Raw genomic sequence first — 22,641 nt, 5'->3', positions numbered from 1 at the left:
GGGAGCGTTCCCAGAGAGCATTCCTGGGGGAAAGTTCCCGGGGAGTGTTCCCGGAGCATTCCCGGGGAGCATTCCCAGAGAGCGTTCCCAGAGAGCGTTCCCGTGGACTGTTCCCGGGGAGCGTTCCCGGGAGGGGTCCCCATCTTCGAGCCGCCCCCACCCAGGGCAAAAGCGACTCACAGCACCACCAAGGCTTCCCTAGAGACACGGCCCGGCACCACGCCGCCCTTGATGCCGTATTTGAAAACCAGCGAGTGCGTGCCCGGTCCCTATCTCGGCTGTAAAGAGCCCGTAGAACCTCTTTAACTGAGGACTGGAGACGACAGGAACTTATTCAAAACCGCTGACTTGATGGAAAGGACCTGTGTCACTTGAGCATCCTTCGTGCAAAACCTGGCGGGGTGAGGTTCAGATTCACCCGCCCCACCGGGCGTTTGAGTTATGTCAGTCACTGCGTGACCTGGGCGTACAGAAAGGCGATCTTGCAGCACCCACTCCAACCCAGACAGGGAAGGGGTTAACTTCCATGCCGGAGTGTAGCTTGGGGAATGAGGATCAGCCTTTCCGCATGAAGGTCAGGCTTTCAAGGACCCTCCTGAGGAAATAACAAAACACAATTTGTCCACATCTCTGCTTTGCACAGATACTCCCTGAAGGGCTCTCTGCTGAAAGGCAGCTCTCCGATATTTAGGTTCTTTCCCCTTTCAACATCTGTCTTGGTTTGAAAGTTCTCTCCCTGTTCCTCTTCCCACTTCTCCCATCACCCATTGCACTTTAGAACCCGGTCAAGCGCAGTCCCTGCAGCATCCTAAGGGCCAGGGCTGCAGCAGTGACTGGGTCTCCCCCAAGCTGGGGTCAGGGAATTGCTAAAGGATCCCTCAGCTGCTTCTGCACCGAACCCTTCACCCACCCTGTTGCTGAGCTCCTGCTTCCTCTGCTTTGGGGGGACACACACATTTATTGCCTGTCTCCAGCAGAGCTGATGGCAAAGGCTTTTTTCTACCACCCCCTGGCCCTCCCCCAGCTTCTGATGAAGTCATCAAGCTACCAGTTGCATAACTGATGCACAGGACTATCCTGTGTTATACTGGGATATGGGCCAACTGCTTCCATTTATAGACAAAAGCAGGGCCATGCTGCCAAATAACGGAGCCTTTGCTGCAGCCACTACCCGGCAAAGGAAAAGGAGGGGAAAAACCCCAGGAGCCACAGGGCATGCTGTGAAGTGACATCCCGTGGAGCTTCCCCTGCGAGCTGCCTTTGGGGCTGCAGCCCAAGTCCTCGCTGAATTGCTTTCAAAAAATCATAAAAAAATTTCTTCCTACAGAACTCCTGTCCTGGCTCTTAATGCACGCACAGCTATAGCTGAGGGACACGCTCACCCCAAGAGGAAAGCACTCCATTCTCTGGTGGATTATGTTATACATTGATTCTGGAGTTTAGAAGGAAGAACCTTTTGAGAGGAGCCCCACCAGGTGATGTGAGCCTGGTGCACTGTGCAGCAGCTGAAGGAAATAGGGACATTAGCACACAGGTGTCACTTCCAGTGTTGTGTGTTTAGTCATTTCAAGGTTCATCATGAAAACTTCCTGTTTCTGTTAAAGCCAGGCCTTCATCTAGACCACCCTCCTGCTCAGAACATTTCTTCTCCTTTCCTTTTTTTCCTTGGCAAAAGCTCTTCCCAGCTGATGATGAAAGGCCCTTCTGAGATCACTGGGAGCAGCCCTGGGTTGTGTGTCCTGAAAATAAGAGCACAGCCCGGGCAAAAGGTCTCTGCAGGCAGGAAAATGCCCTCTAGCACCTGGGAGCAGAGCTCTTTCCCCAGAGCCTGGCACTGCTGTTATCCTCTGAGGGGCGTGTGTGCAGATGACACCTGGCAATGGGCAGTGTGGCAGGGAGCTGGGGATGGGGGAAGCAACCCCGGGCTCTACAGGGCTGCCTCTTACAAGCCATGGCAGATCCAGTCCCAGATGCTGTCTCACCACAGGAGCAGAACACCAAGTCAAGCAACTCAGGCTAAGTGCAGCACTTCCACACTTGCAGAGCTTAAAAACCAAAACTAATCCAAGCTTCACTGACAACCCTCTTTGCTCCTGCTCTCTCCTCCTCCTACAGCACCCTGGGCCTTCTTGCCCCTAGACTTCCTGCTCCTCCTCCTCATTCAATGCTTGCTATCCCTTTCTCCTTCCTTCCTACACCCTCTGCCCAGCCTCTGCATTGTCCTTTCTCCACCAACTGGCACTGCTGCCTCTTGCTTCACTCTCCAGACACCCCCGTCAGCACCCAGCCTGTCGCTGCACGTCACCCACGCTGGTCTCCCCAGTGGCCCACGCTCCCAGCTTGGCTCACCCTGGAGCTCCCAGGGATGTGCAGCAGCAAGGGCACTGCCCAGCTCTTTCCCCCAGGGCCCTGTGCTCACCTGTGCACCCGTGTAAGGGGGTGCCCTGCAGGTAGTCCCTGAAGAGAGTGACAAGATGCCCTGAAAGGGGAAACACAGATTGTATTCTCAGGTTGTGACATCTGGGAAAATGGTACAATGTGATTTCTCATTTTTTCACTCTGGCTCCTTTTAACACCACCCAAAGCCACTGTGTGCTGCTCTCAGGATGCAAGCTGCTCTCTCCTGCTGACAGTGGCTCGAGCACAGTCACAGTCACTGTTCCAGTCGGGAACAGTGGTGCTGCAGCTCTGCTGCAGGGTCCTCACTGAGGGACAGGTGAAGCCAAGAGCTGGTTACATAAAGGGAGGATGGTGCCAAGACCCCTCAGCTGTGACACAGAACGAGTTCAAGCACAGGCTGGTCCTGCCTCAGCCTCCCGGGAGCCCTCCTGCCCCTGCAGCCTCAGCTGTCCACTTTTAAGGCAGCCCAGGACAGAATTAAGAGCTTGGCCCCTGGGAGCAAAAGCAGATACTGAAGGGGCCAAAGAGGTGCCTGTTCACTGAGCCAAAAAGCAGCCACTGTTTCCAAATGGTCAGCATAAACACACCTGGACAGGTTTGTAGAGCTGCAGGGCACCAGGCAAGATGAACTTTGCAGGGATCTGACTGCTTACCTAATGCCTCCACGGGAGTTGTCCCCTGTGGGAAAATCCAATCCTTAGTTAAGCAACAGGAAGATAAATCCTGTGTCCTCCCAGTGCTTTCCAGGGCTCTACTGGAGTGATGGAATACTGCACAGGAGCTCAGAGTAACGTGTGCTAGGTACAGTTAAAGGGTAACAAAGGGGAGTGGAAATGAGATTTCCCTCTTTGTCTCAAATCTTACGTGCCTCTTCCTTATCATGCAGTAATTTATTCCTTGTGCGTGTCATTCAATCCCCCGACTGCAGCCAAAAGCAGTCACACAATTTCCTTTCGGAGCAAGCAGAATGAGCACCGCCTGAAGCCCCAAGAACCGGGCAGGGCCACCCAAGCCTGCCCATTATCCCTCTGTGCACAGCCTGATTTAACTGGACCAGCCAGCTCTGCTCCTGCTCAAGGGCCAAAGTGGCACCTCGGGGAGAAGGGAGCTGCTCCAGGCAACGACCGGCAGAAATCAACAGGGGATGGGAATTCCACATCTGAGAACAAAAAGCCGAGAGACTGGAAAGCAGGGTGTGAATGTGTAAAACGGACAGACGGACAATTTCCCGTGCTGTTCTGTGTCACGTGAGCCAATGGATACTGAATATAAAAAGCAAACAGAAGCCAGGAGGTGGCTTATCTTGCACACCGCATCAGAAGAATGACACTAGAAAAATGTATACAATCAGACATCTACATTTTAGAGTCAGAACAGAAAAAGTAGACCAAAAAAAAAAAAAAGATTTGTGGCAGAAAATGCCTGCCAGCGAGTGACTTAAAGAGCTCAATCCATTTGGCTTACCACAAAAAGAACGGAGAGATGCTTTGACCATCGTGGATAAAAATACCTTAATGAGGGAAGAAATTCCATAAAGACCTCTTTTATCCAGTGAAGAAGGCAAAACCAGATACAAGGACTGGAAGCTGCAGACAGATTCAAATCAGAAAGAAGAATCACATTTTTACCCTCTGACTCCACTCCCCATCAGAAATGTCAGATCTCCACAATTTGCTGCCTTCAAGGATGAATGCCTTTCTGGATAAACACAACACCGGTGCAATGGAACGGGTGTGATGTACAAGGTAGAGCAGCACTGTCTGCCCTCGCCTGTGCACAGCCCTGAGCTGCTGCTGGGGACACAGGCATTGCCTGCATGTCTCTGTGTGTTAAGAAGGGGGATCTCCAACCTGTTACTGGGATCAAAAACGTTACTCCATTTCCATACGCTAGGTCACAGTAAAACATCATCTCTACCCAGTGTTTTCAGGGCAGCCTGAGAGCGCATTCCTATACTCCCCCAGAAATATTTCCACTGAATTCCGTGTAATGTCGTGACTTATTGTGTCTGGCAGGGATCTTAATCCTCTCTCTAAATCGGACTGCCCACAGCAAAGCCACCTTTCTCAGGATGGTACCATCTGACAGAGTAAGGGAATTACAAATCCATTCATTTCAGACTACTGGGGGGGGGTTGTTTTTTGCCTCAGAAAAAAACAGCGTATAGGACGAAGGGATGGAATACGCTGGTTCACAACTCCAGCTCCAGCAGCAGGCTCAGCAGAGCAGATTGCTTCACCTATTTCCTCTGTCATCCAGCCTCAGGGAGGGGCTGCAAACCTCTCCTCTCCCCCCAGGCCCCTGGTTGCCATGGTCTTTCATACAGTATCTGAGCAAACAAGATCCCTCTGATGTTTGACACCAGACCTCTGCATGCAGCCAATTTGTTTTCCTTTCACCTCTCTCCGCCTGCATCTCTCCTCCCTGTGTTTTCCATACAGATTATTCTGCCCACAGAACAAACAGGATCTCTCAGACTTTGGTGTATTTTTGTTTTCTGCTAGGAATTTCCCAATGTCTTCACTTCTGGAGATGAGGTAGGTAACAAAGGGCTCTAAAAGGGGCAACTGTTTTTCTAATACTGTTTAAGAGCTAAAGGCCAGCGAAGCTCTTCTCAAAGCCTCTGAGGAGAAAGGGCTTTGCTGGCACCTCCCTTCACATCCACTTCTGCTCCAGCCCAGGGGTTTAACTCCACAAACCCTGAGCACGACCAATGGAATTCAGGAACGACGGGGTTCAGGAATGCAGCATTTCAACAGAATGCCACTGAACTTCAACCACCCTAATAAAACCAGGCTCCTTTCCTCTTTTACAACTAATAGGTCTGATGATCTCTCCCTTCCTGCAAGAAAGAAACCTTTGCAGGGGAAATCATTCCTGCTTTCAGTTTTGTTTATCCCCACTTTCACCAGCATACCATAAGACCATGCTATGGAGTGTAAGGACGTAATGGTCGGGTTTGTGCGCTGAGAAGTAGTTATTTATCTCAACAAACTGTTTTCCTCATAATTGCAATTTTAATTGGTCTTATTATTTTTAGGAGGAAAAAAAAATAAGTGGATCAGCCCAAATTCAAACCAAAATCCTCTCTTTACATTCATATCCAAAAAAAGGAGAAATAAGCACTGGCCCCCAGGCAAGGCTGGTGGCAGGGAGAGAGGGAAGCAGAGCGATTATTTGATGAAACACTGAAGTGCCCAACCTTAAATTTTAGGCATAAATAAAGTGAAGGCAGTAATTACTCCCCTCAAAGACTGCTGCACGAAGCTGTGCCATCATGGCATTCCACAGTGTGCCCCACCACTCAGAAAGCAAGAGGGAACCTTCAGGGAGCAAAAGGCAGGAGAAAGGAGTCGAAAACCTGGCCCACGCCAAAGCTTTTCCATGCCACATCCCTGCTGCCTTCTCCCACAGCTGAGGGCTTCCAAGGATACAAATCAGCCCCCCAAGAGGAGCTGTGACTTGCCATTTCAATGCCAGCTCGACTCTGTCTTGGTAGATTTCCTGGGGCTTTGGAAACTTATCCTGGAGAAAAGTGAAGTGAGAGCTGAGCTCATGGAAGCCACTGGACCCTGAAAGCTGGTGCCTGATAGAAATTCTCCTGCTGCAGGTTTTAGCTTTAATCAATGCCCCCTTCAAGCCCATCCTGGAGCAGGAGGGAGGAAAGCTAATGCGAAGCGTAAGGATAATCGCGGCTAGAGAGCTCGTGGAAAGAGGGAGAGAAGAAAAATGGAAGATGAAAGCAGGCAAATGGTTTAAACAAACACTCACACAGGGCCAATGAAAGGGGGGAACAGAGGGAAAATGACACAATAAAAATAAATGCTGTAAGAGAAAGAAAAGCTTCTAAGCACACACAGGGAAAAATATGAGGCTTGGAAAAAGCAAAAGTGGAAGAAAAAGATGCTCTAATGGAGCTCTCTTGAAGTTAACACTCCCCATTATCAGGCAGCCCTTTTCCTTGTAATGGCCCGAGCCTGTACCACATTATCACCTTGGACCCCATGGAGCTCACTGGTCGTGGAGGTATTTTGAAGAGGCTGGCTCTAGCTCACGCCTAGCACAAGCTGCCTGAAGTCTCCTGTGGATGACTGCAGAGATTTTTCTTTTTTTTTTTTACTCTAGCTGTAATTTTGTTAAACTTCCTCTTGGCTGTTTTGTTTGAGCATAAACAAAAGGTATTTTTTTCACACTTAAAGGTGTTTTTCAGATCCTTTTCTCTGCGCTGTGATAAATTAAATCTTTCATTTTTAGAAATTCCAACTTGGCACTTGCGTTGCTCCCCAGCAAGCAGTGTGTAATTTGCCAAGCCTGAAAGAATCCTGGCTGAGAAATAAACACGGTGGGCCATATGCTCTCCTTCCCTTATGCAGGAAGCACCTCACCTCAGAAATCGGGAAGAGGCCGCAATCACCCCCACGGCGTTGCTTCCGCCGAGGCGAAAAAAAATAGCCACAGAAAGCTGTATGGCAAAGTAGCCCTCATCCTGCATGGCTGCAGGGACCTCTCCTGCACCGTCCCTGAGCCTGTGACCGGTCTCTGGCGTGGCAGGAACGCGGGGAGGGGTCGGGCAGCGTGCCTGCCAGGGCCCTGGCAGTAAAGCTGCGCTGTTTTCCTGGGTATTTCCTGGCGCTCTGCAGCTCTCAGCTGCTTCTGTGCCCTCAGGAGAGGGAGATCACACACCAGCAGGACCAGCAGGAAGCAAGAACTTCCCTCTGCTCTGTGCCCTCACAGGACAGTGAGGGAGAGGGGACCTTGGATGCCCAGTAACTCAGACTGCCGGTGGGCTTCAGCAGATTTACGAGCGGGACCGATAAAAGCATTGGTGCTTATGAAGAGTGTTCATCTGCACCTATTCATGCATAAATTCCGTGATCTCCCTCTGCCTGACAGTGACTTCAAAGAGCTGGAATAACTCCCTTGCCAGGTTTTGCACGTGCTTGTCTGTGCAGCCCCTCTGGAGGTGGGACTTCCATCTCAAATCAAGAGCCAGGGCTTTCCCAAGGGAAGTGGTCCATCTGCCTGGCAAAGCAACAGGATCTTTGCCGTGGTTTCACACAGCTAACCTCTGATAAACCCAGCTGGTTGGGATGGCACAACCAGGTGTAGGGTCTCATTAGCCGGTTCTTTTAACATCCTTCAACCCAAGCAACCCACACCACCTAGGTCCAGCACGTGAAACTCTTGCGATCTTTCTTCCCTCTTGGATGTGGCTCCCTCTGTTTACCCGAAGGAAAACCTCACAATTGAACCAATTCCCTTCGCAAGGCCTAACTCAGCTCAGGTTTTAGAAGAACTGACTTTATGCCTAGACTTCTAGGTCTCTAAGGCATAGCCCGCTTTGCTGATCAAGCCCTTATTAATGCTCTCTGAAGCTTTCTGATGGCCTGGATACTTCTTAAGCTTTAAATTTCCTTTTTTTTTTTTTTTTCCTCCCTCCACAACATGAATGCTTTTTTGGCCTCCTATGCTGCCATCTTCCTAAAGCCTACTTATCTTTTCCAGCTTAACTAGCCCTCCCAGCGTTACCCCAGCTGCCTTTTTGCAGCCTTGGATTCACTTCTGAAGCCCTGCCTTCACTGGAGACAGGTCTCAGCGCCTTAGCATTGTGTTGATCTCTCCTGTGAGAGACTTGAAGCAAGACATGATCTCCCTCTACCCCCACTTCCCATCCTGCCCAGCTCTCTGCTCCTGCCCACAGAGGAGGTGGCCTCATCAGTGGTCCCCAGCCCTTATTCTTGTCCTGGCAACCTCACTGTGTCCTCTCTTCTCATAGCTCTTGCCCCCATCTGCCTTCTCCTTTTTTATATCTCGCCCTCGTCTTGCTCTTTCCCATTGCAGCACAAGATTGCTCTATCTTAATGCTTTTAAAAAAAATAAATTCAAACAACCCTTGACTCCTAGCGACTCTCCAGCTCTCACTCCCTATCTCTTCTCACTGTCAGCTCTAAGATTATTGAGTCCACTGCTGCTGATTTATATGATTTAGACTGAATTTAGGCTCCATCTCCAACAGATTCTTTTTCAAACAGGCTTTCACATCTCTCCTGTCACAGAACTAGAATCACAGGGTTTCTAATTTTCTTTGTCTGGCTGCAGCTCTGCACTACACCCGGCTCTCTATCATAGCCTGTCAGCTCCTTCTGGAAATCTGCTCCTCCTTTCCCAGTGCTCCTACTTGACTCCAACACCTTCCTTTGCTTGCTCAGGGTTACTCAAACTAGTTTGCCACTGCTCACCCTCCCACCTGCTGCTGTTCTGTGGCTCTGTGTCCTCCACCCTTGTCTCCTTTCCTTCTCCCTTGTGTGTCAGAGTGAGTTCTTCCTCTGTGCGCATTCAGGAACCTTCTCTGCACCAGTGACTCACCAACCTGCCTCTCTGTCCCTGGCCACTTCCTGTCTGTTCCAACTAAATTCATGCCCTGCCTCTGGGATTATCTTGTGGATATCTGTCAGCTCCCTAGGCCTGCTCTCCTTCCTGTTCCTCAGTCCCTGTGGGCACCACCATGGCCTGGCTGTCACTCAGTCCATGGCGTGGTTGTTATCTGTGCCCCCACGCTCTGTGCAGTCCCACAGCCAGGCTCCCACTGCCTCACACCCTGACACTTGCAATCTTACCCTGCTTGTAGACTGCCCAAGTTCTGCTGTCCTGCTCTTTTTTTCTTTTTTCTTTTGCCTGTCATCCTGCCTGTGCCTTCGCTCTTCTTGCCGCCCTCTCTTGGATTCCCTTTACTCTGGATTTCCACACCCTCCCTTGCTCCCAAATTCAGCTGCAGCATATGCCACCTCACACATCATCTCTTTCACTTGCTGAGACTTTCTGTCACCCCATCACAACCCACTCTTTTCCACATGTTACATTTCAGCTAGAATTCTGTGCCTTCACGCTTTCCTCCCTGCTGGATGTCATTCTTGGGAGGAGAGTCTCCAAATCACACAAACCTGACCCTGAACTGTGGCCCCAGTATAGTTATATTTGTAGAAGTTTCTGTCTCCATGATGTCCAGAAGTCTTCTGTTTCCTTGTTCTCCCTGGTGCGTTTGTGTCCCTGCATTCTCTCTTATCTTACTCTTAGGTTAGAAGTATTTGTGGGGAAGGAAACATATTTACATCCTGCATCTGCAGAGAACCCAGAACAATGAGACTCCTAAACTGGCTCAGAGGTGCAACAAACAGCGTAACAAATCCAACTTCGATTTCATATACAGCTAAAAGCACTATTTTATATTCTGTAGGTGTGAAAGCACCATTATTTCACTGTGCCCTTGCTTCACTACTTCTTCTCTTAAAGAACGCAATCTAAGGATGAGCTATGGTGCGCTGCGAAAGCCAGGAAATGTTAAGTTACAGTTCCCATGGCAATTGTACCTCAGCCCCCTCCAGTGCAGTGCAAAGGTTATCACCACGTACAACAACAGGGAATGCTGAACACATGCAAAGTGACCAAATTACTGGCGTGGCAGATAACCGGGTCTTTGAACTCCTGTGCAGGTAAAATCCTAGGCCTTTGCTGGGCTTTTAGCGTTTAAGTCTGGAAAGGTGAAGTCCAATACCCTCTAAATAAAAGTCAGAATTATGCTGCATGGCAAGTAGCTGGTGCTGGCTTGGAGTCCTCCTTGAAGAGACACAGCTAATGGCAATAAGAAATATTTTCATTGCTTTATGAGCTCTGGTAGCTGTCAACTGAGAGAGGGATCTGCCGATCAGAGAAATCTGGGGAGACATCAGTGTGTCAGAACAAGTGAAAAGACTTGACACAGAAGGCACATTTTTGTTGAGCAATTTGCATTAGCACTTCTGGACAAATTCTACATTTCACATGCAATTCACAAACCAACAGCAGCATTGCTAATTGGTGCAGTTGCCACTCAACTCTGGTGCCTTGTTTGAGCTATCACTAACGGGAATGAAGACTACAGTCTTTCTTCAGAAAAAAATACAGCAATTATTTTCCAGACTTTGAGTTGCATTCCCCCTGCCCCCACTTTCATCCTTGTAATTTCATTATCTCAGTAACTTAAAAAGGACACAGAATAGAAAAATGCAAATCTCAGAAAAGTCCTGCTGGAGTTATTAATTAAAATCACCACTGTTTGCAAAGAATGATGCCCTTCATAAATACACCTTGCCATCACTGTGAGTTTGACCACGTCTCAAGGTCCCAATGCAAAGCCGTATGCATATCTGAAAAAAAACCCCAGTAAGTGGCAGAGCACTGGTGACTCAAATCCCAGTTACCACACCGAGGCTGTGCTCTGCAAAAATCTAAAATGTTGATGGAATGACACAATCTCTCTGCTCCCTCTTAGGTGGTATTACAAGTTATTTAACTGAAAACAGGGCAGATCTCCCATCCATCATTCTCTGTCCTTTGTAAAGTTGAGTCTCCTGAGAAAAGGAAAAAGCATCCATAATGCAGCTCTCTATTACCACTGCTCAGAATGCTCAGGCAGCTGCGGCTCAGCTGAAGGGAGGTTTGGCTGACTCATTTTTGTAAGTTAGATGGCTATTTTTAGGGAACGTTTCCTTTAGGCCCCTACAGTGCAAAATCCAAAGGAGCTAATGGCATTGGCAGGTGCATAGATTGTCGGTGACCTCCTCTAGCCGAGCATTCACGTTTCCTTACTCAATTTTTTTCATAATGTATAGTGAAAAAGGGAACAGCCTACAATTAAAGATCTTCCAAAGCAGCTTCGATACCTTTTCTATTCAAACGCTCAATGAGAAACCAATGTGCAACAGCAAAAAACGCAACAGCACGAGAAGAACTATGCAGATACACCTAGAGCTAAATAAATCTAATTCTGAAGAACTTGGTGCTAATGGCGCATTTTGGTTGCATCTCTACGGATGAATAAGTGTCTGGAATGCACTTGCATTCCGATCTGATCTTTCTGCAGCTGTGAGAATCCCATCGCCTTTCCTGCTTCCCTTTGAGATCTCCTTGGCCCCATCCTAAGGGTGCAGCCTGACTGTTGTAGAAGGCACTAGCAAAAGCCACATCTTATGCACACCTCCCAGCTGTGCTCTCCTCTGAAAGGACAAGAAAAGCTAAAGTTAAGTAAGGAACTCCCAATCTGGATCATGAGAGGTCTGTCCTGGACGTTGATGTTGCTTTATTTTCTGCAGTGAAGCACAAAGCAGGTTTGTTGGGCAAACTCCTGTAGTACAGCTTTCTGGTCTAAGTGCTTCTGCTTGGGCTTCCTTCTGCTGCACCCTGGGTTACTGGCACAGCAGTCGCTTCCCTGTGACTAAATCCTGATTTGGAGGCTCAATTATTTAGAGTCTGACTGCACAGTCTTCTTGGTAATCAGTGCTATGCACACCCCCTGCTCCCCAGGCTGAATCAGTCGGTATTTGGGGAAACAGGGGCTGGCTGGGAGCTCTGGGTGTGCCCTGTCCCAAACATGGGTGCCCCTCTGAGCACCCCACCAGTGTTCACCTGACAAACCACGGCAAAAGGGAGGCTCTGAAATCCCCAGTGTTATGGGTTGCCTCCTTCCTTCCAGCTACTTTATCCTTTGTCTGTATTCAGAAGACTTTGCCCAGAGAGCTGATACCTCAAACCCTTCACAGAGCAGAGCCAAGAGTGGCTGTACTTCTCAATGACAGAGCGATTTACCAACACTGGTGTGGCTGTCAGCTGTGAGCCTACAAAAACTGCAGAAGATAGCTTTGGACCTCCTAACATCTCATTTCTGATATGCAGAGGGACTGGGGAAATTGCAGCTTCCCACCTGCTTAAATGTAATTCACTACAAAATATCAAACAGATGCATTCAGCCCTTTGTAGACATATTACCTTATGCGCTCATGTAACACACATCTGTAGCGTATTGGCAGTGCACCTAGTTGATGTGTGGGAGACTCCTAGGTTCAAAGTCTCCAGTGTTTCTTTTGTTCTCTAATGAATCCTTCTTTTGCTTAGCTCCACCTCCCCTTAGGTTGTAGCTGTAACTGTCATTAGCATCCGAATTTTTTTTCCTCCAAAACTACCTACAACACTGCAATAGACTGGGTACCTAGTAGGAAACACCTAAATGAATCACAATTCTTACTTCAGACAGGTTTAACAGGTCTGGGTCACTTTTCAGCAGCACTGTTGCTTCATTAGCAAACTTGGTAACCAAATATTCCCCCTAACGCCATGTAAGGTGAGATTCCTGTGCCATATTCTAGCTGGTAAGCCAAGTTCATAATGTTTCAAATAAAAGATGCAGTCATCACTACTAGGAGTGTCACAATTTTTGTGAGTCTCTGAAGATTCTAATCTTCTTAGTGTCCAAAAATCAAAGCACTCAGGCATCTTCATGGTAGCCCCTGAAAATGTTGAGCTGCATTCTTTGGGTGCAAACATTTTGTTGAATTTTCACTGGATTTAAACCTAATTACCCCACACCCGATTTTCTAGATCTGATGTATGACTGAGAAATCTCTGGCACAGAGATTGGCAGCTGTGGTGTCCATCAGAATCACCATCCATCCCAGTGCTGGCATCTTTCCGGGCTTCACTAAAAGCTACCAAAACAAGTTCTGGGAAACAGGCAGCAGAAGATGCTGCTAAGGATCTTCTACCACAGACAGGACAAAGACAGAGAGTCTTTGCCCATTTGGCTGTGCATGACATGCAGTGAGGGTTTTAGAACAATGCCAAGTTTATATCCACTGAGTAACTGTGCTGACTCAGTGGGCTCACCCCAGGTCTTTCCAAAGTTGCCAGACCTCTTCTCCAAGACATCCTAGGGACTGCCAGAGATGGCCAATGCTCAGGGTGTGATCTGGGGCATTTTCTCGGTGAGAAACCCAGCAGTCAGGCAGGAAGGCACTGGCACACCGCTGGCACAAGTGTTGGGACGCTCCAGTGCCGCGCCGCTTTTACACGTCACGGACATCTCTGGCGACTGCAGCGCGGTGCTCGCACCTCCTTGCACCGCAGTAAGGCAGTTCAGCTGTATGAAAAGGGTCGGGATTCTTAGCATGGTGACACGTGTCTAACTTTGTCAGACATCTCCAAATTGTAACAGAGTCATCAGACTTCAGCGTTCTGTCACTGCAAAAACATCAGCTCCTTAACAAGCACAACACATTAGCAATGTGCATTGTTGCCCTATACTAATCAACCAGAAGTATTATTTTTATTTAACTGTAAATGGCATGTTTTCTTTGCTGGCTCCCTTCCAAATTAATCTGTTACTCTAAGCTGAGCTAGTAGTGCATGTTTTCACTGCTTACAATGAGACATTTTTCTCTTAAGAGATATAAACACACCATTGCCTGAAAAAGGCATGGTGACAATGCTCAGGAAAAAAACCCAAGCATAAATAGACCTCATTCTTCCTCTCCTTGACATCTCAGAGACAATCCTGCAGCAAACTCCAGCTCCTTTGGCTAGCCACTAAAATCAGCAAAGATGCAAGCCAAGGCAGAGCCACAAGCCTTCAAAAGCTGCTGGGGGAAGCGGTACAGGAAGCTCATGGAGTGGCCCTGTCTCCCTGCTGTTCCTCCCCACAGCAGACTGTGAACCTCTGTCCTGTAACTCCCCATGGTGACTGGAACTGCAGTGACAGCCACAGTTGTCACCTGGAAGCACCCTTCCTTTGGAAAACCAAACAGCTCCACACTCACACAGATCAAAAGCCAGATGCAATGCAGAGGAGGAAAGCTGCTGCATCTTCAGCAGGTGCTGGGCATGGACACAGCTGTTTGCAGGAGAAAACAACTGAAGATTTATAATGGCAAAATCAAGGTGCACAAACTAAAGGACTAACTAGCTTTATTTCATTCCCCCAAAATATTTCCTTATGATCTAAATTGTGTGGCACCAATCTGGCAGTTTTGGGGATTGTGTGTGACACGAGCCAGGGTTGTGTGTCTCATTTCCAGGTTCTTACTGTTATTATCCCTCAAAAAACTTGGACTGCTTCAAAGCTTACTTTCCCACTTTTCTTAAAGGCTGTGGCCTTGCACAAGTGAAAACTTACAACATTTTTCTGCAGCCAAAGTCTGCCTGGAGAGTGAAAACCTTCCTCCGCCATGGTCTAGGGGAGTACAAACCCCTAGGTTAGCACAGAGAGGTCCCAAGGTTGGTTAAATACCAGAACATTAATTGCCTAATTAATTGAACTAGGTCTCACTTCCTCCAGAATGACTCGACCTGTTCAGCACTGGAAAAGGCTGGTGTTGACACTGCCCCTGTTTGTCTGGCTGCATGTCAGCTCAGGAAAGTATATTTAGCTCCAGTGTGCTTGCAGGATTGCATCTCACAGTTCCACAGGAAATCTCTGGAGTCAGAGCTAAAGATATCGCTGCACACTCCGAAATTCACAGCCAGCTGTAAAAGTGGAGCTCCAGTGGTGGTCAGAGTGCTCAACAGCCTCCTTTCAAATGAGTTAGGAGGCTGAATAAAACACTTCACTGTGCTGGGTTCACGGCAGGCAGGGTGCACCCATGGAACCCAAAATAGCAACAGAGGAGGCTCTTCTCTTGCTGGGATAAGGCAGAATTGATACATCCTGTTCCCAACCCCACACTCATGAGTAGATGGGAGGGGGAGAAGTCTGAGGAGAGAGAGCTGAGGACTAGTGCTGAACAAGCACACAGAGACCTCCTCCTCCTCCTCTGAAGCTTTCATAAATTTTAAGAGTTGTCAGATCCATTTCAAGAGAGAGAAATCATAAAAGAGGGCACAAATCTAACATAGGTTTTCTTTTCCATAAAGATTTTCTACGCATGGGTTATGGTACCAGTTCCAGGGCAAGTGAACAGGCAGAGAACCCTGTCAAATTCTTGTCTCTGATGTTTTTAAATGGCATTTTGCCCAATATTCTCATGGCTCCTGAGCAACCTCTCCAGCACTGGGCAAGCACAGGGCACTGTTGCAGCAGCCCTCTTGTTAGAGGGTAGAAATGACCCAAGACACAGACCTCTTGTTTATCACAGCATGAAAAGGGTCCTGGTTTGTTCCCCTTTACAGCTCAGCCATCCTGACTCCAACCATCCACTGACACTGGCTGCAGCAGCTCCTGCTGCAGGTTTCCCTGGCAGCCTCTGACTGCTGGGTATTTCCTGCTAAACTCTGACTGCAGGTATTGGTTTGCAGACTGACTGCAGGGTTTTACCTTTCTAGACTGTGACTGCATTCACTTCACCACAGTTAAGGCATGAATATGACACAGAACCTTTCCCCACTGAGACAATGAAAAGGCAGGATGCAAATCCAGCTCCTGTTTTCTATTAATAAGTGCTTTCTTACTCTATCTTATCACTTTTCTCAAGTGATGGCTAGCTGACTGCATTTCATCTCAGCTTTGAGAATGCTCTGTACCGTCCAGGTAACCCCAGTCAGCCAGAGCACACCTCTCTTAGCTCAGTGACAGGACAGCTCTGTGTTTTTATCAAGAAAGATCAAAAAGGAGTAAATGTAAACAAATTGTTCCTCTTTGAAGAGCTCCTCAGGATCCAGAGCATTCTGTCAATAGCAATGTAAGGAAGTACTGTGGCCTTAGGGTCCTGCATGCTGTTGATACAAGAAAAAAAGGAACTTATTTCAGAATCTTAATTACATCAGCCTGTTTTCTTTCAGGCAAAAAGCCGGGGGTGCCACCTTGCCTACAGCTGATTGGTCTCCCAAGAACAGATACATTTTTTTGCTTCCAGACAGGTCATTAGCTGGTGGAAGGGGGGCAGGTGGGTGCATGCAGCTTTAGGAAGTGCAGAGGATATGCTTTTGTTAATCCTACACAGGAGAAGATGTTGGTAAAACTGGTGTTTGGCATCCTGATATATTCACGATGCAGATTTTGGACAAATCACTACTGTGCCTGATGCCTTAGCATCTCCACCCTTACAGAACAGCGACAGTTCCTCTGATTCCAACAAACTGCCCCAACCCCAGCGAGGCAACAGGATCCAACAGGAGCTACAGTGCCAGCATGCTTTAGATACATTCTCAGATAAAACGTTTTCTCCAAATTAAAGCCCAGAATTGTATTTCTTGTCTGCATGCACCTAAACCAATCAGCTGACAAAACCCCCTTCCTGAAGACCGAAGAAAGAAAATAAATTCCTCTATCCCACTTATGTGATTCCCACTTCCTTTCAGCAATGTCACTAAAAACATAGGTTAAGGAGCGAGCAGGAGAAGGACAGCAGGATTCTTGGCTAAAACTGAGGGATTTGCTGTGGCCCAGGCAGTGCCAGCTTCTGTGGATGCAGAGACAAACCTCCCCTTATTTCTGCCAGGGTGAGATGGAGCAGCGGAGCCCCATGAATCCATCACGGTTGTAGGGAGCTGACAGGTGTGTGCTCCTCCTTCAGCAAACTGCTTCCCCTTTGTCAGATGTCACTTGAGTGCTGCACACTACCAGGCACACACCCGGCCCTTCCTTACGGGCACCTCTGCCACGCCAGAGCAAGGCTGTCACTGCCGGAAGATTTAAGGGAGGATGTGGGGGTGAGGCCCAAGGCTGGCCATGGTTGCTGCTCCAGGCTGCTTTTGGCAGTGCTGATGGCTGTGGGGGTGTCTCTTGGGTTGTGCTACACCACCAGCACTCACTCACTGCTGTGTCCACTGGAAGCAAAGTTTAGCGAACAGGAGGTCCCCTCAAGCAGGGAGCAGCCCCAGAGATTGCCCATGAGTGGAGGAACTGAGGAAGGTGTGGAGCCCTTCTGCTCCAAGGCTGCGGTCCACCTGCCGGAGCAGCCACCAGGGCACCAGGCTGCTCAGCAGCCTGCTCTCCTGGGGTGGCTCTTCAGCACGGTGACAGCTCTGCAGAGCAACGCACCGTGCTCCCAAAAAGTTGCCATGCCGAGTCACCAGCTGAGTGGCAGACAATGGGAGTCAAGCCACAGTCCCCTGAACATGCACCAGATGCTTCGACTGCAGAACCACTGCCTTGGTTAAGCCGTCTACACCTGTCTGCACTTTCTATTATGTGATCTGCTTTGAGCTAGGAAGGCTCTCCTTGGATAATGCCGGCATTTTAGACCGGTATCGCCAGCAGTGCTCTCTAAGGGCACTGTTTAGAGAAGTGTCACGTACAAATGACGGAATCAAAGAAGGCAGTGAGGGAGAAGATCGGCTAGCCCGTCTCTCAGCTCCCACGAGGACTTTTTAGTCCAGCTGGAATTACTGTAACGAGAGAATCTTGCAGCACATCAATGCTCCTTAACAAACAATAAAAAGCCTGGGAAGAGGAGGTGATCAAGAAGTTTGTGATATATGCCCGTTAGCAGACAGGTCCTTCTAGAGACGGCCTGGAGAGTGCTCTTGTTAAAAGCCAATTGGATGAGTGACATTTAAAAAAAAAAAAGGGAATATATGTGTCACTTTTCCACAGCTTCCCCCTGGCTCAGTTCAGACAATTATGGCATAACTACCAGGGTTAAGTTGAAGCCTTCCACTGTGTCAGAGTGTAAGATAGAGAGGAACACTCAACTTCTGTGGGTATCAAAATCTCACTTGCAGGAAGGGAAGGCTTCCTCCGCCAGCTTTCTTTCACATCTGAGAGAAGTCAAAGTCGGTACAAAGGAAAAATGTGGTGGGTGTTTTTTCCCAGTAGCCTTTACCTGTGGTCTTTCATTTGCATGGCTGCTGGGAGAGGAGCCTCCTCAGAGGCTCTCTGGAGTAAAACTGCCTTGCCATTTCACAAAAGGGGAATGTTGTCTTCCCCACAACCCTCCTCCTGATGAGCTCCATCAGAAGCTTTCCAAGCTAATTTCTGTCAGAACCACCAACATGCCACAAGCCTGCAGGAGAGATGACGGGGCAGTGACTGCACCAGCAGTGAAACCACATCCCTGCATGTGCAGCAAGGTGCTACTTGACCACACTCCCTGGATGTGCTCCATGAAGCTGCCACTTGGCACTGAGAGAGGAGATCTGGGAGCTTAACTTGAACCAGAGGGGTGCCTACTCAGACATCAGATGCCTCTGAGTTTCACTCAGCTCCAAAGTGCTGCTGAGGCTTGGCAAACACGTCCCAATGGGAAGGTTAGAGACAGGTAAGAAAGTGATCTGCAAGTTTCCACAGCATGGGTGTGAAATGCCCTACTCACAGTACTGAAGGGGATAAGAAAGTGGTCAGGCTTCTAATGACTTGTGACATACAATCAACATCAAGCTGTAAATACCACTGGAAGATGCAGCTCCCTGGCAATCACTGCTTCTGCAAGAAACTCGCAGAATGACAGGATGTTCCTGGCTTCTGGAGTGCTGCAAATCTCAGTGCTGCAGCTCTCTCATGTTTCAAAATCAGGAGCTCGTCTTACCTTTCTCCACCAGAGAGTTAAGAAGGGAAAGGACATCTGCAGCTGGTTCTGCTCCAGATGTAAAACTTTACATCCATGGAGTACAGCAGAAACTTGCTTAAAAAAATACAAGAGCTGTAATGAGACCTTCAATCATCTGACTCCAAGAATCCAAGTCTTGGGACAAAAACCAACAGATAAAATCCCACAGTGTAACAACATTACCACCTGGCTTATACATGGCAGTATTCTACTGTCATTATTGTCCACTTAATCTTTTGCTTTCCCTGCTCCTTTCTACCAAGAGGAGTGAAGGACTGTAAGAGGTCAGAGGATTTCACATCAGTCCTCCACTTATTTTAGGTACTGACTGCTCCTGGAATATGTAATTAATTCCTAACATAAATCCTAACAACTGGGTAAAAAAAAGGTGTCCCTACTAAACTCTGCTCTGAAATACTAAATCTGTGAATTACTAAATCTATGACTTTCATACAAGGTGCAGGAAGTGTCCTGTGGGATCTCTGTGCCAGGCTGGTTTCTGGATCTTCGTTCCTTAAAACAGCCACAGTAACACGCCACGAGTTCTGTAAGTTGACCTGGTTAGTGTAATGTTTACTATGTAAATGTAATGATTTCTTTTTCATTAAAGGCTACCACGAATGAAACAAGTAGTCCTGACAAGGCATCCATGAGTGACCATGGGTCTGCTGAGAGACAAAATGTGCCCTAATTGCACTGCAGGTCTGACCACCCACCTGTACCCAGCTAACAAATGGTTTGGGAAGGACTCCACACAAATCAAGGGGGAATAAGAACGAAAACTGAGGAAGTTCAGAGAGGTACTCTACGAAAAAGGGAAAGCATTTGCTGAGGAAGGACAACTGAGAAGGACATCTGCTGGAATGTCCTGAAAAAGCTACTGGAGGTGTCATCTGCTGGGCAGGCAGGTGTGCACAGGTACCACTGATTTAAAATCTATTTCATTACAGAGACTGTCCCTACTGTTAATAAAGAAAACTTGGTTTGCCACTGGCCATGTGCTCCTATAAGGAAGCCAAACAGATTTGTCCAAACTCAGCTGACCACAAGTTAGTACTTACAGCCTACAGCCTGGTGTAGGAGTAGGAAGTCGTCAGACGTGAGACTGGGGAAAGGTAACAGCTTGATGCCCAAGCCTTGAAAAGCAGAACTGAGAGTGTCCAGGAAGGAAACAGAGGGGCTCCTAGTTCTGTCACTGTTGCAAGCCTCGCTTGAGATTTGGAAGCTTCAAGAGAGTTAACAGTCATTACATTTCATTACAGTCTTCCACTTATAAATGTACAGAATTAATGTGAAGGATCTCGAGGAAGGGAGACATCAGTTATCATCTGGGGCACATCAGGAGGCCAGAGCCCTACCTTAGCCATTGTGTGGGGCTTTCTTTGCACATTAGTGTCTTAGGTTACAATGTAGGATGTAACAAAACAAAACAAAAACAATGACAGAAACCCCACAAAACCAAAAAACAAAAAGAAGTATTCTAACACCATTTTCATAAGGTGTTAAAACCAGGTGGGGCAGTGTTCTTTATCTCTTCCATGACTCATCCCTGATAACTCCGGGGAATATCTTCTGCTAATGGGCCATCAAGCCTCACTGCATGACTTAAAATTACACCATCCTACCGTGAGATGCTCCCCCCAGGGGGAGGAACCAAGTGTTCCTACCTGGATATAATCTGAGGTTTGGAACACCACAGTCAGCTCTATCCACTGAATTCCCAGAAGACAAGAGCTACATAACCACCACAGGACCTTCAAAGGAACACCAGGCACTTCTACAGGATCACAGTTTCAACAGAACCACATCTATCACTCCAAGAGGACTGCAGCCACCATTTAATCAGACTGCTACCCTGACCAACAGGACGTCGGGCTGTCTCCTGACTCTGTCAGGTTAAGCCAGTGGGTTTTTTTGCATTTATTTTCATTTTCCTATTAAATTGTAGTTCTGACTTGGAGTATTCCACTGGCTTGCTTTCAATTAGGTACAATTAGGAAGGCTGACAGAGCAGCTCTACCAGAGAGTTGTATTTTTTTTACCCTGATAGTAGTTTGGAATCAAGTTACTCTTTGAAGCTGACGAATACAGAGAATGAAAATACATGTTCTGCTGCCCCTTGCTCTCTCACAAGTGCTCTTCTCTGCAGACACACAGACACGTTTAAAAATTAAGCAAGAAAAATTGTCCTATATTAGAATTTTATAATCATCAAGCTAGGGGACTTGTGCAAGGACATTGTGTTTATCAGAACTAAATTCCTGACAGGAAAACACTGTAGCTGATTGGTTTCTTTAAACAAAAAACAAAAAACAAAACAAAACAAAACAAACAAAAAAAAAAGAGTAACATGCCTGTGCAGCAGAAATTATAGAGGCGGTCCTTCAGAGCAGCCAGCAAGACACCTGGCAGTTTTCTCTGGCTGTGTAGCTCAGTGTGACTAACATGACCAAGTGTCAACACATGCTCCCTAAACCCTCAACCAGCCTAATCTAGCAGGGACTGTCCTCGGCGGTGAGGAGTTCCTTAAATCAAGGATCTGAGCATCCTCAAATCAAGGATCCGAGCAAGGATGGGTGTGCTGCTACAAGTGATGTGGAGCATGGCCAGGCTGGGTGAGCTGATAAACAGCCACCCAGGGCTGATGAGATCTGCCTGCTCCTGCCCTGCACAGCCGCAGTGCTGTAACCAGGGTTCATGGCACAGAAATGTGCTGCGGAGCCTGAGCCTGCCCTGGACCCACCCTCCTGCCTGGAGTGAAGGGCTCTAAGGACCACTTCGCCTCCTCATCTGCAGTCAGGCTTTGCTTTCCCCGGCTGAACACCTTACGTCCCTGCCTCCCAGCTCTCCACGACTGGACAGCCAAAACTGGTCAGCTGCTCTGCAAACAGCACAGGGGGGAGCAGCTCTCAGCTGCCACTCGCTGCAACTGCCAGGGAGCGATTGTTGAGGTGGCTGGTGGCAGACCTCTGCATAGCTGGGACTGAATGTGGCTTCTATGCGCCTTTCACGCCTTTGTGTACAACTGAAGTGCGGGACAATGAGAATGGAAACATTTTTCCTGTTCTTGACATCCAACTGCCTCCTGGAGGATACAGTCTCCACCAGACAGATGGCTAATTTCTTTACCCTAACCTCCTCCTCCAGCACTCCAGTGTTAGTATGATGTTCTGCCCTGGAGTGAAGCCCTAATTGCTGTCAAACGTTCAGAGACAAAAGTGGTTGCCTATATATCATTCATGCAAGTGTTGTTACCAGGGTGTGAATTAAACAGCAGAAGCCACTTGTCAATTGACTCCAACCTGAGCCATTTTGCTCAAACCCTGGCTCGCGTTTTAAAGGATCAAGGTTGACGATTTCTATTTCAGTGCAGGCAGGGAGTGTGTGCACAAGAAGACACTGCATCATTCACTGAAGGACCCTCAGCTGCTCTGCCTTCATTAGTCTTACAAAGGACACGGGGTGCTCTTTCCCCAGATCATTCAGAAATCCTCCTGTGGAAGAAAAATGTTCATTTTCCTTTGTCCTCACCAGCTAAACCCAAGGGGCCGTTCAGCACGAAATGCGCCCTGAGCACAAAGCCAAGACACAGAGTTCCTCGTTTGTCTTGCTCACATATAAGACATATTTTGGGACCGACAAAGTTCTTGTTTCCCCAAGATGCGGCTGCCATTGAACAGACAGGTAATACTAATGGCCAGACGGTGACAGTCAGCTATCGGGAGGCTGATTAGATGCACATTTATTGTCTAATTATGTTGTGTGACAGCACAGGCTGCTGAACACCATTTTAACATGCAGAGTAACACCTCAGGAGGCTCTTCATTATGCATTCAGTGGGCTATTTTCAGACTAAACAGCATGTCAGTGGCTGTGTTTATCCTTTTCCACCTGGGCAGAGGAAACAGTTCAGTGTTCCTCCAGGGAATTAATACATATTACAACCCACACG

The 22,641-nt window shown here is 48.0% G+C and overlaps 1 protein-coding gene across 6 annotated transcripts in view; it reads right to left on the bottom strand.

Annotated features, from left to right (window-relative positions):
- MAML3 (mastermind like transcriptional coactivator 3) overlaps nucleotides 1-22,641 on the bottom strand; it is a 232,396-nt gene that overhangs the window by 9,651 nt on the left and 200,104 nt on the right. The window lies entirely within an intron of this gene.

This window comes from Hirundo rustica, chromosome 5, assembly GCF_015227805.2.
Source record: "Hirundo rustica isolate bHirRus1 chromosome 5, bHirRus1.pri.v3, whole genome shotgun sequence".
NCBI lineage: Eukaryota > Metazoa > Chordata > Aves > Passeriformes > Hirundinidae > Hirundo > Hirundo rustica.
Note: the sequence above shows the minus strand (reverse complement) of the source record. Positions and strands in the feature narration are given on the sequence as shown.